General features: G+C 41.2%; 1 non-coding gene across 1 annotated transcript; it reads right to left on the bottom strand.

Moving 5' to 3' along the window:
* Positions 1-8,937: 8,937 nt before the first annotated feature.
* Trnar-ucg (transfer RNA arginine (anticodon UCG)) lies at positions 8,938-9,010 on the bottom strand. The gene has a single exon. It is a non-coding gene; the product is annotated as a tRNA-Arg (tRNA).
* Between the last annotated feature and the right edge of the window lie 560 nt (positions 9,011-9,570).

Raw genomic sequence — 9,570 nt, 5'->3', positions numbered from 1 at the left:
TCCCAGGATTAATTACCACAGAGTCCGTTGGCCAGCAGAATAATTCTTCCTTTCCTTGACTTTGTAGCATGTAAAGTGTGTCCTGCATTTAATTAACTTTTCATAACTTGGATTCACAGTCATATGAAACTTTTTTGAAAGACATCATGTTTACGCCAGTGACTGTTAAACTTTTTATTTACACTATTGCAACTTTTGGCCTTAGGCCATTATCAAGTGCAGATGTTTTGGCTTTAAGCCATGTCAACTTTATACAGGCTGACACATGTTTTATACAGGCTGATACATATAAATGTGTCAGCCTATATAAAGTTGACATGGCTTAAAGCCAAAACATCTGCACTTGATAATGGCCTACGGCCAAAATTGCAATAGTGGAAATAAAAAGTTTAACAGTCACTGAAGTAAACATGATGTCTTTCAAAAAATGTGTCCTGCATGTTTTTGACTTGATATGCTGGGTACATTTACTGGATGGTCTGAGGGATACACAGGGAACAAGAGCAGGCGGGAAAGTTTTTCCGTCGATTACACCTCATCTGCCACAATGCTTTTATAACGACACAGACCTTTGCGTCAAATTCTGTAAATTCGTTGGAGAGTTTAATCCTAAAGACTCTGTTTTGGGAAACTGTTGGACAGCCGACAGCGTGGCCGTGCTTAAGACCATCAGTGTACACAATTTAAATTTCGGTGCTCAATTAAAAAACATGTGACAGTTTTATTCGAAAGTAAAATACTGTATACAAGACTTATGAAACTATACGGAGAAACCAAAAAATTTCACATGCTCACGTCGCTTATTGAATCACACATCTTCACCTGTATCTATGCTCAGAAAACCACCTTTTGGTGTGTGGCGGAGGGTATTTTGTGAACCATTATCACTTTCCCCTTTCCTGTTCCAGTCGCCAATATTTCGTGGGAAAAATGATGCCGTAAGCTTACGTCAGCGCTCCAATCTCTCTGATTTTATTTTAATGGTCTTTTCGCGAGATATACATAGGAGGAATCAATATATATGTCGACTCTTCTAGGAACGTACGCTCTCAGAACTTTAACAATAAACCATATCGTGATGCAGAACGCGTCTCTTGCAGCGACTGACATGACGCTTTGCCCGCCGGAGTTGACGAGCGGTTCTAGGCGCTACAGTCTGGAACAGCGTGACCGCTACGGTCGCAGGTTCGAATCCCTCCTCGGGCATGGATGTGTGTGATGTCCTTGGGTTAGTTAAGTTTAAGTAGTTCTACGTTCTAGGGGACTGATGACCTCAGAAACATGACGCTTTCTCCCCTACTAAATGAAGCAGTAGTGAAAGCATGCTACTCTTATTTGGATCTTCTATATTTCCCCTGTCGATCCTTTCTGGCACTGACCCCGTACTGACGAGCGGCATTCAGGTGTTGGTCGAACGGTTGTTTTGAAAGTGCCTTCTTTGCTGAAGGACTACATTTCCTGAGGATTCTATGAATTTCAGTCTGGGAGCTGCGTTTCCTGCGATTAGTTTCATGTGGTGGTTCCGCTTCAGTTTGCTACATCTCCACAGTCATACATATTTCATAGTAGTAACTGTTTCCAGTGACTGTTCTGTAATCGTGTAATCCTACTACAATGAGTCTTTCTGTCCATTTGTAGCCAATACGTCAAATTTATTTATATCGATGGGCAACTGCCACTCCCTGCACCAAGAGCCGACACTGTGCAGGTCTTCCTGCACTTCGCTACAATTGTCTAGCATTCGGACTTCTCTGTTGATTGTCAACGGGTCTGTGCCAGTGTGGATTGACAGGGGACTAATAATGATGATCATTACGATTTAATTCGCCATTGTTTTTGAATTTGGCTTCATCGGTGAACATAACATATCTAAAAAATTCATTGTCACCTCTTATCATTTCCAAGGCCCTTTGGCCGAAATGCACGCGTATTTGCATATCTTTCGGCGTTAATGCCTGTGTCGGTGTTACAAGATACGAATGATATTTATGTGTCTTCAAAATCCTCAAAACAGTTGATTTCGGTATTCCAGTTTGTCTCTGAATCGCACGACTACTCTTTTCGGAATCCACTTGAACCCAGGCGAGAACGGTAAGGGTACGAGCTTCATTTTCACTGTATTCGGGATCACGAGGTGTACGATGCATGTATCCATTTCGAGCTCGTTGAGTGCAATTTCGAATAATGTTTCCGCTTGGATGTTGTCTGTTTGGGAAACGGTCCACATACAACTGCGCAGCAGCAGCGTAATTGTTATGGCATTCACCCAAAATTAACATCAAATCAATGATATCTCTAGGAGGATAGTGAGCCATGTTTCGCTAAAGAATAATTTGCATCCGTCAGTTGATGTTTATGATTCACAATCTGAAAGTGAAGTGACGTCTGATCGCATTGCAACGAAATTTGTACTGAGCTATAGTACGCAGTTTGGCCACGGTAGCGCCACAGTCGGGTGAGTAATGCAATTGTGAACAGTTCCCTAACGAGATTTTAATACCATTCCGCCTCCCTCCATCAAAACCTGTGGCGGGTAGGATACATTTTGTAAAAAAAATAGCTTAGTTTGGCGTAATGAAAGAATTGGTGCACATTTTGTATCGATTTGATGCGTCCTTCTCGGATAATTCTAAATAAATCAGAGTTCTTCTCCAGTTTCAATTTTATCATTTGATGCCCCCCTTTGAGCTTATCAACTTGTCATACCCACTATTTTTACCCATTGTGTAGTTTTCGAGATAATCTCATCCGAAACTTCAGATGGACCACCCTGTATACTGCAAAAAGTTATCGATCTATATAAAACTGTGCTGGAGTTCTCTCGAAGTTACTTTCACGCCTGAGAGTTCTTTCCGTTGAGACCCACATGCTGTGCTCTATTCACTAGGAGGTGGTTCGATAGTTGGTTCGATATTCCACACGATCGTATTTTGTTCATTAGGTAGAAGTGCATAGCTGTATCGAGCGCCTTACGGAAGTCAAGGAACGCGGCGTCTACGTGGGGGCCGGTAGTTACCGCTTTCTGTATGTAGTGGACGAACAGTGCGTGCTGGATTCCAGACGATCGTCGTTCTCGACATCCGTGTTGATTCCGACCGAGAACGTATTCGTCCTCCAGAACTATCACAACACACGACCATGAAACACGTTCCCAAATTTGTCAGCAGGCCTACGTCAGAGATATAGGCCTACAGTTATGTGCGTCTGTTCGACGACCCTTCTTCAAAACGGTAATGATCTGTGCTTTTCTCAAATCAGGAGTTCTTCGCTCCTCTACAGACCTATGGCTCATTTCTTAGCATGATGTCATTTCTTCTTCCAGTCTCCAACGGTCGGAAATGGAAAACCAGTGAAAACAAAAAGTTTTTATTTGCAACATTTCTTTACACCTTCCAGCTACTTCAGTATATAGATGCTGCTCCGAGTTATACAGTTGTCGAAGTGTGGTACTAATTTTCCGATATACCCATCGTAGAAGACAGCGTCCTGTAATTTCCGCCAATTCCCTATGCTGACCTGCACCTCGTCGCCTGTGCCAAAATGCTGTTCTCATAGCCAGCGACTCAAATGACTGACGAGATGAAAATTGGAGGGAACGACGTTCTGGCTGTGCGGTGGGTGATCAAACACTTCCCATCGAAAACGCTGCAGGCGCGTCGTTGTCACACATGCAGAGTGCGGCTGAGAATTGTCATGAAGAATGAAACGCATGACACTAAAGTTACGTGAGCTGCATGCACTCAGACGAAACTCTTCAACAGAACTTCGCATTTGGCGGGAGACATTACTTTCTAGGCAACTTTACGTGCCCATTGTGCGCTCAAAACTGAAAAGTACACGTGAGGCGATGGACGGGCATATAGAAGCAATGCGCAACACATCTACTCAGAGCTTCACCGGAACGATTTAACCGATCGGAGGTTCAAACAAAAAGTAGACCCCGTACTACAGTCATTTAACGGTGCCCCCGTGGCCTAGCTGTCGCCTTTGACTACAGTCATTAAGTTTTGACACTGACGCCTGAAGAGAAGGCAAGCACAAGAACCTGGATGTCGCACAAGATGCCGCGTAACACGGCGTACACCATGCTGGGTAAGACGCGAAATGATCAGCTCAGCAGTCAGAATTTTGTAGGTCTTATCATGGCTGTCTCCTAGTGCTGCTGCAAAATGACCTACCGTTTGAGAGCGGTTGACAATTACCGACACTGCAACCTCTTCAATCTTGAGATTAGTTCTAACCATTTTCGGCCGACCAGTGTGCACGTCATCCACCAGACTACCTCTCTCTTGTGAAAAACGTTAGTACCACCTAAACATAACGCTGCGTCTCAATTCATCGTCACCCTAAACTTACTGCATCACCTGGAATTTTTCGGTGGCAGTTTTGCCTAATTTTTGGTGAAAGTTTATGTTTGTCCGTTGTCCCAACTCTGACTTATTGGAGTTCCGACGTGAGCAGTCAAATCACTGTCGCAATTACAACCGTAGTCCTGCTTATAGTGCATGTACCCAACTGTCTCCTGCTGGGACGAGAGACATGGACAACTATCATACTAGTACTACGGCGCCACCTATGCGCTCTAGTGCACCATACCGCCATTATGTACCCAGTCTCAGAACGTAATGTCTGTATTACGTATGTATGACGTGGCTATATTGACGAACAACAAAGACAAAATCAAATTAGCACTGGAAAAACTGCATAAAATTTGTAAAATCGGAGGCCATCTCTCCTATGAAAAAACTCAGTATATGAACACAAAATCAACATGAAAATTCCCTGTGAAAATACAGTATGGAAAAATCTCACAGTTCACTCACTAAGGAGAAACCATCCAATTCACAGGACTGAGCACAGTCTCCAACACAGAAAGAAAACGGCACAAGACATACAAATTAAAATGGAATTACTGCAACAAAAGAACAGTATCTCTTAAAACAAAACGAAGATACTAAAACAAGGTTGTTTAACTAGAAGCGTTGTATGCGACAGAAATCACTGTAATCAGTGGGATGACGGAAATTCATGACATTGCGAATCAGGAATGGAAAATTCTTAGAAAAATCAATGTGTCTGTTCTCCGAGATGGAACTCTTATCAGACGACCTACAAAGGAACTCTATGATAAAACAGAGAACATTACACGTAAATTTACGAAAAGAGAACTATGGTTCTGTGAACACCTATTTAAGATGGATGAAAATAGACCCACTAACAAAAGTTTTAAAACCTTTTATACATGCAAATTAAACACGAGTTGGATGAAAGAAAAATATGAAGGCTTGGAAAGACTCAGAATTGCAGAAAAAGAAATTAAGGATAGAATACAACTCAGAAATAAAATCAGAAACAAGAAACTGGAACAAGTTTCATGGAAAGAAACAGCAGAGAAAAATGGTCAGAGGACATTGAATTAATCGCTAGGTTTTGGGAAGAACAGAAAAGAGGAAAGGAAAGTGAATCTGTGATTGGTTCAAATTCACACACTCACCTAAAGGGGAATAATCGAAAATAGTAATAATAATAACGTATAGGCGTCCTTCCTAAGAGTCGCTAGGCGTATTTTCTGCAGTGTTCGTGTAGATATTTGCAATTTGGTTTTTGCAACGTGTAGCTTCAGTCAAGCCAGACAAATACTCCTCATAAAATCGTTCTTGCGACTCCCAGTTTCGACGGAAAGCGTCCGTTTGTTTTCCGTTACAAATAAAGTTGTTTTTTAGCCCGAAATTTACGTGCCCATTCGATAGAGCAGTCTCAGATTAGTCCAGTGCGATACTCCTTTTACCAATACGTAATAACAAAGACAGTGAAACACGAGGAATGAACAGTACTCCAGCAGTGACTCAACAGCGCTGCTTTTTTTTTTTTTTTTTTTTTTTTTAAAGTGTTACAAGAGATTGTACCTTAATTTAATCAAGGCTGACACAAGTGGCAATGGAAAGTATCCTACTGCCGGCTAACGATCTTAAATTCAATTCACCAGTAAAGTAACAGTCTTTAAATTGTGTGAAAATGTGCTATACTCTAACTAGGCAGTATTTAAATACTATCACCGCAAAAAATCTCGAAAATTTTCTCATTCTGTAATGGCAGAACAAAGAATTAAAATGTGTAATTTTTACGTCCGGTCAATATCGCTACTAATTTCGAGTTTTTGGGTTTCCCAATTACGGGTTGTAAATAAACACTAACATTTAAACGGATTAGAAGCCGTTACTCACACCAAATGTTTGTTTCAAAACTAAAAAGTGTGCTGCGTAACTGTCGGCTACTCTGACGACGTTTCAGCCATAATAACAAAAAATGCTCAATCTTTGTGCTTTTTGATACAGAAGTCACATTTACAACGTTCCAAGTATCGTTGTCGACGTCTGCACGAAGCTCATAACAATGGCGAAAGCAACCGATGCTGTTAATCCAGGTATGTAGAGGCATCAGTTGACGAAATTGACCGCAGTAAATGTACTCCTCGTCCTCATCATATTCAGACGATGAGTCTGTCAACATGGTTTCATCAACTCTTGAATCAGAGTTTTCCTCGCATGATCCTTCTTCTTGGCGACTCTCTGATTCTTACGAAGAGCTTGCTTTTGGTAGTCCCAGATGTTTAAGGTCTATCAGATACATCAAATGAAGCTCCTGGAGTAGGTTTTGTTGAAGGTAATGTCTTACCTGTAGTCTTGACTTTCTTTCTCTCTTTAGCCAAGAACTACTCCTAACCCTGTATAAAAAGAGATCACATCAATACTGCTGCTTTACTTGCTCTTGCTGTTGGGTTTGATGTTGAAAGTACAGGACGTGGACTGATTTCAAAAGCAAAAACCGCTGTTTCTTGCATTCCATTAACTGCAGTCGACAATGGCCCTGTTGGGCATCTGAGGCCTTGTGCTCTTTCTGCATGTTTCTGGCTAGGAAAATCCATAGGTGAAGAAACCAGAGTGTCACAAAGATAGATACTACATTTTTTGAAACCATTTGTATCCACTTTCATTGTAGTGGCTCTGTAATATACCCAGATATTCAATGGCCCAACGTCTGTACGTCTCAAACACGGGAAAGGTGGCATCTGGAATAAAATTTGGAACATTTGTTTCTATAAACTGGCGCCAAATGTTGGGTAACTGAAACAGTGCAACCTACTGCTACTCGCTTTTAGGGACCATCACTTACTTTTATTTAGGCACAACTTAAACCTTAAGTGTATTACGGACGACACGTTTGTCAGATAAGAAAACTACTGTCTCATATGAAATACTTTAAAAATACGTCTTAGCTGGTTTGAGGAAGGACTTCCAACTGAACGCTGTAGAAAATGTTCATCTTGACCACAACGCAAACATAGCTGTGGAGAACGAAACGCTAACAGCACCGACACCAAACTCACCATGGTGTATCAGAATGACCTTCGCTACTGACTGTTGGAGCGAGCTACGGTGTGCAGCACCGAGCGACAGAGACAGTCAGTTACCCAGAATTGGGTAACCACGTGTCCCAGCACTAACGTCATAAATTTATTGAAAAATACCGGCAAGAAAATAAATGTCACAGCTAAATATCAGAGAAAATGTAGCATTAATTTCCCAGATTTATGCACTGAAAATCACAAAAACCTGCACAATTTCAAGACATGCAGGAACTCGATAACCTCTAACACCACAATCCCTGCCACATCACGTTTAAGCAAGGTATACACAAGAATATTGCATAAAAGCGTAACTGATTCTGTACTTTATTATTTAAATAATGTATGACATAGTTGCATACGTCATTGATTATGCTAAATGAGATTAAATCTGCCATTTGTCAAAGTTGCGGAAAACATTGTTTATGATGAAAGAAATAACATCTGCCCTCTGTAAAAGTCGAATAAGAGTATTTTCCCATCCACAGCCAGTATTCTCGCAATGGTTTCCCATTCGTTTCTGCTCCGCTTATATTCTTTCCTTACCGCGTCGCGTGCATGCAACTCCACTAGATCGCATGTAGTGTCGCAGTAGGCATAGAGATCAAAGCTGTCTAGAATGAGCGATGTCCATGAGGCTCGGGTTCGCTTGGCGGATCGGTGAATATCTCGTTGATATTTAAGTTTAATAGAGTAGAGCTCACCTTCCCGATAACTTTATAAATCCTGGGTCACATATTATCGTCGGTGTTTCCTATGATTAAAACGAAGCGTATAACACCGCTCCACGCTTACTCAAGGAGAGCGCTTAAATCCCTGTCACTTTATAATAACGTTTGTAGATTTATCGCGGTGTTAAATTTTCCACAGAAAACAGACCCAAAAGAGGGTAATTCTATTTTATGGCTGCCACGACTAGATTAAAAATATGGAAATAGGGGGCAGGAACTTGAACCAATAATTCCTTATGCCTCCGTGTAATAATTACAAACGATGGCACTGTTGTGGAGCAAAAAAATGTTCAAATGTGTGTGAAATCTTATGGGACTTAACTGCTAAGGTCATAAGTTCCTAAGCTTACACATTACTTAACCTAAATTATCCTAAGCACAAACACACACACCCGTGCCCGAGGGAGAACTCGAACATCCGCCGGGATCAGTCGCGCAGTGTTGTGGAGCAGTTGGGTGCAAAAATTTTATTGTGCATTTATCTTATCTATGCGTCGTGAAGAACCGATAACAGCGCAGTACCATCGAGCTTGCGATATCTATGTCTGAACATGTTAAAAATACGGTCATAATGGCAGCATTTCAACCTGAAACACATTTCTGAACGAAAACTATATAGTGACTGTTCATTGCGTAGTCTTGTTTCATACCACTAAGAGACCTAAAGGTCTCATCATCTAAAGCGTCGAACATAAAATATCACCTCTTTGTATGGGGAATAGAATCATGACACAGTGGTAAATATGAACGAATGTGAGAAGCTGAAGAAAATTAAGCGAAATTGTGAAAGAAAAATCTCATCGACCGTGACAGGACTCGAACCTGCAATCTTCGGATCCGAAGTCCGACGCCTTATCCGTTAGGCCACACGGTCGACACAGCAGCGGTGCTGAACATCACAACTTCAGGTACGCTCAAGTTAATGTGCTGAAAAGAATGAAAATGGATTCTTTTTTATGCTGTGTATCTTAAAAAACAATGAAAACGCAAGTACCGTAGGCGACAGAACAACTTAACACTGTGTTTTCAAAAACCTACGTGCAACAGTTTTTCACCTTACGTAGAATCGAGAAGAAATTCGCAAGAAAACTGAAACGACTGACCTTCTCCAACTCCCGATGACATAACTTTTCGCTCGTTACATGAAGATTACATTGTGACGTCATCAGTGACAGAAATAAGTGCCACAATGACGAGAAACAGACTCATGGGGTACAGAGTAGACTACGTAGGGGAAAAAAGACATCGAAAGAAAACAAAAGAATAAGAATATCGCTGGTTGACAAAAATTAATTGTATCTTAAGAGTTACAGAACGTGTATACAACCACTTCGCTTGCACAAAATTTTGTCAATTGACCACGGTTTCGATTACACTAGGTCACTCTTCACCAGAATAAAAAGTTACATGGAATACCTAAAAGTATAATGACGT

This window comes from Schistocerca serialis, chromosome 1 (assembly GCF_023864345.2).
Source record: "Schistocerca serialis cubense isolate TAMUIC-IGC-003099 chromosome 1, iqSchSeri2.2, whole genome shotgun sequence".
In the NCBI taxonomy this organism is placed as follows: Eukaryota; Metazoa; Arthropoda; class Insecta; order Orthoptera; family Acrididae; genus Schistocerca; species Schistocerca serialis.
Note: the sequence above shows the minus strand (reverse complement) of the source record. Positions and strands in the feature narration are given on the sequence as shown.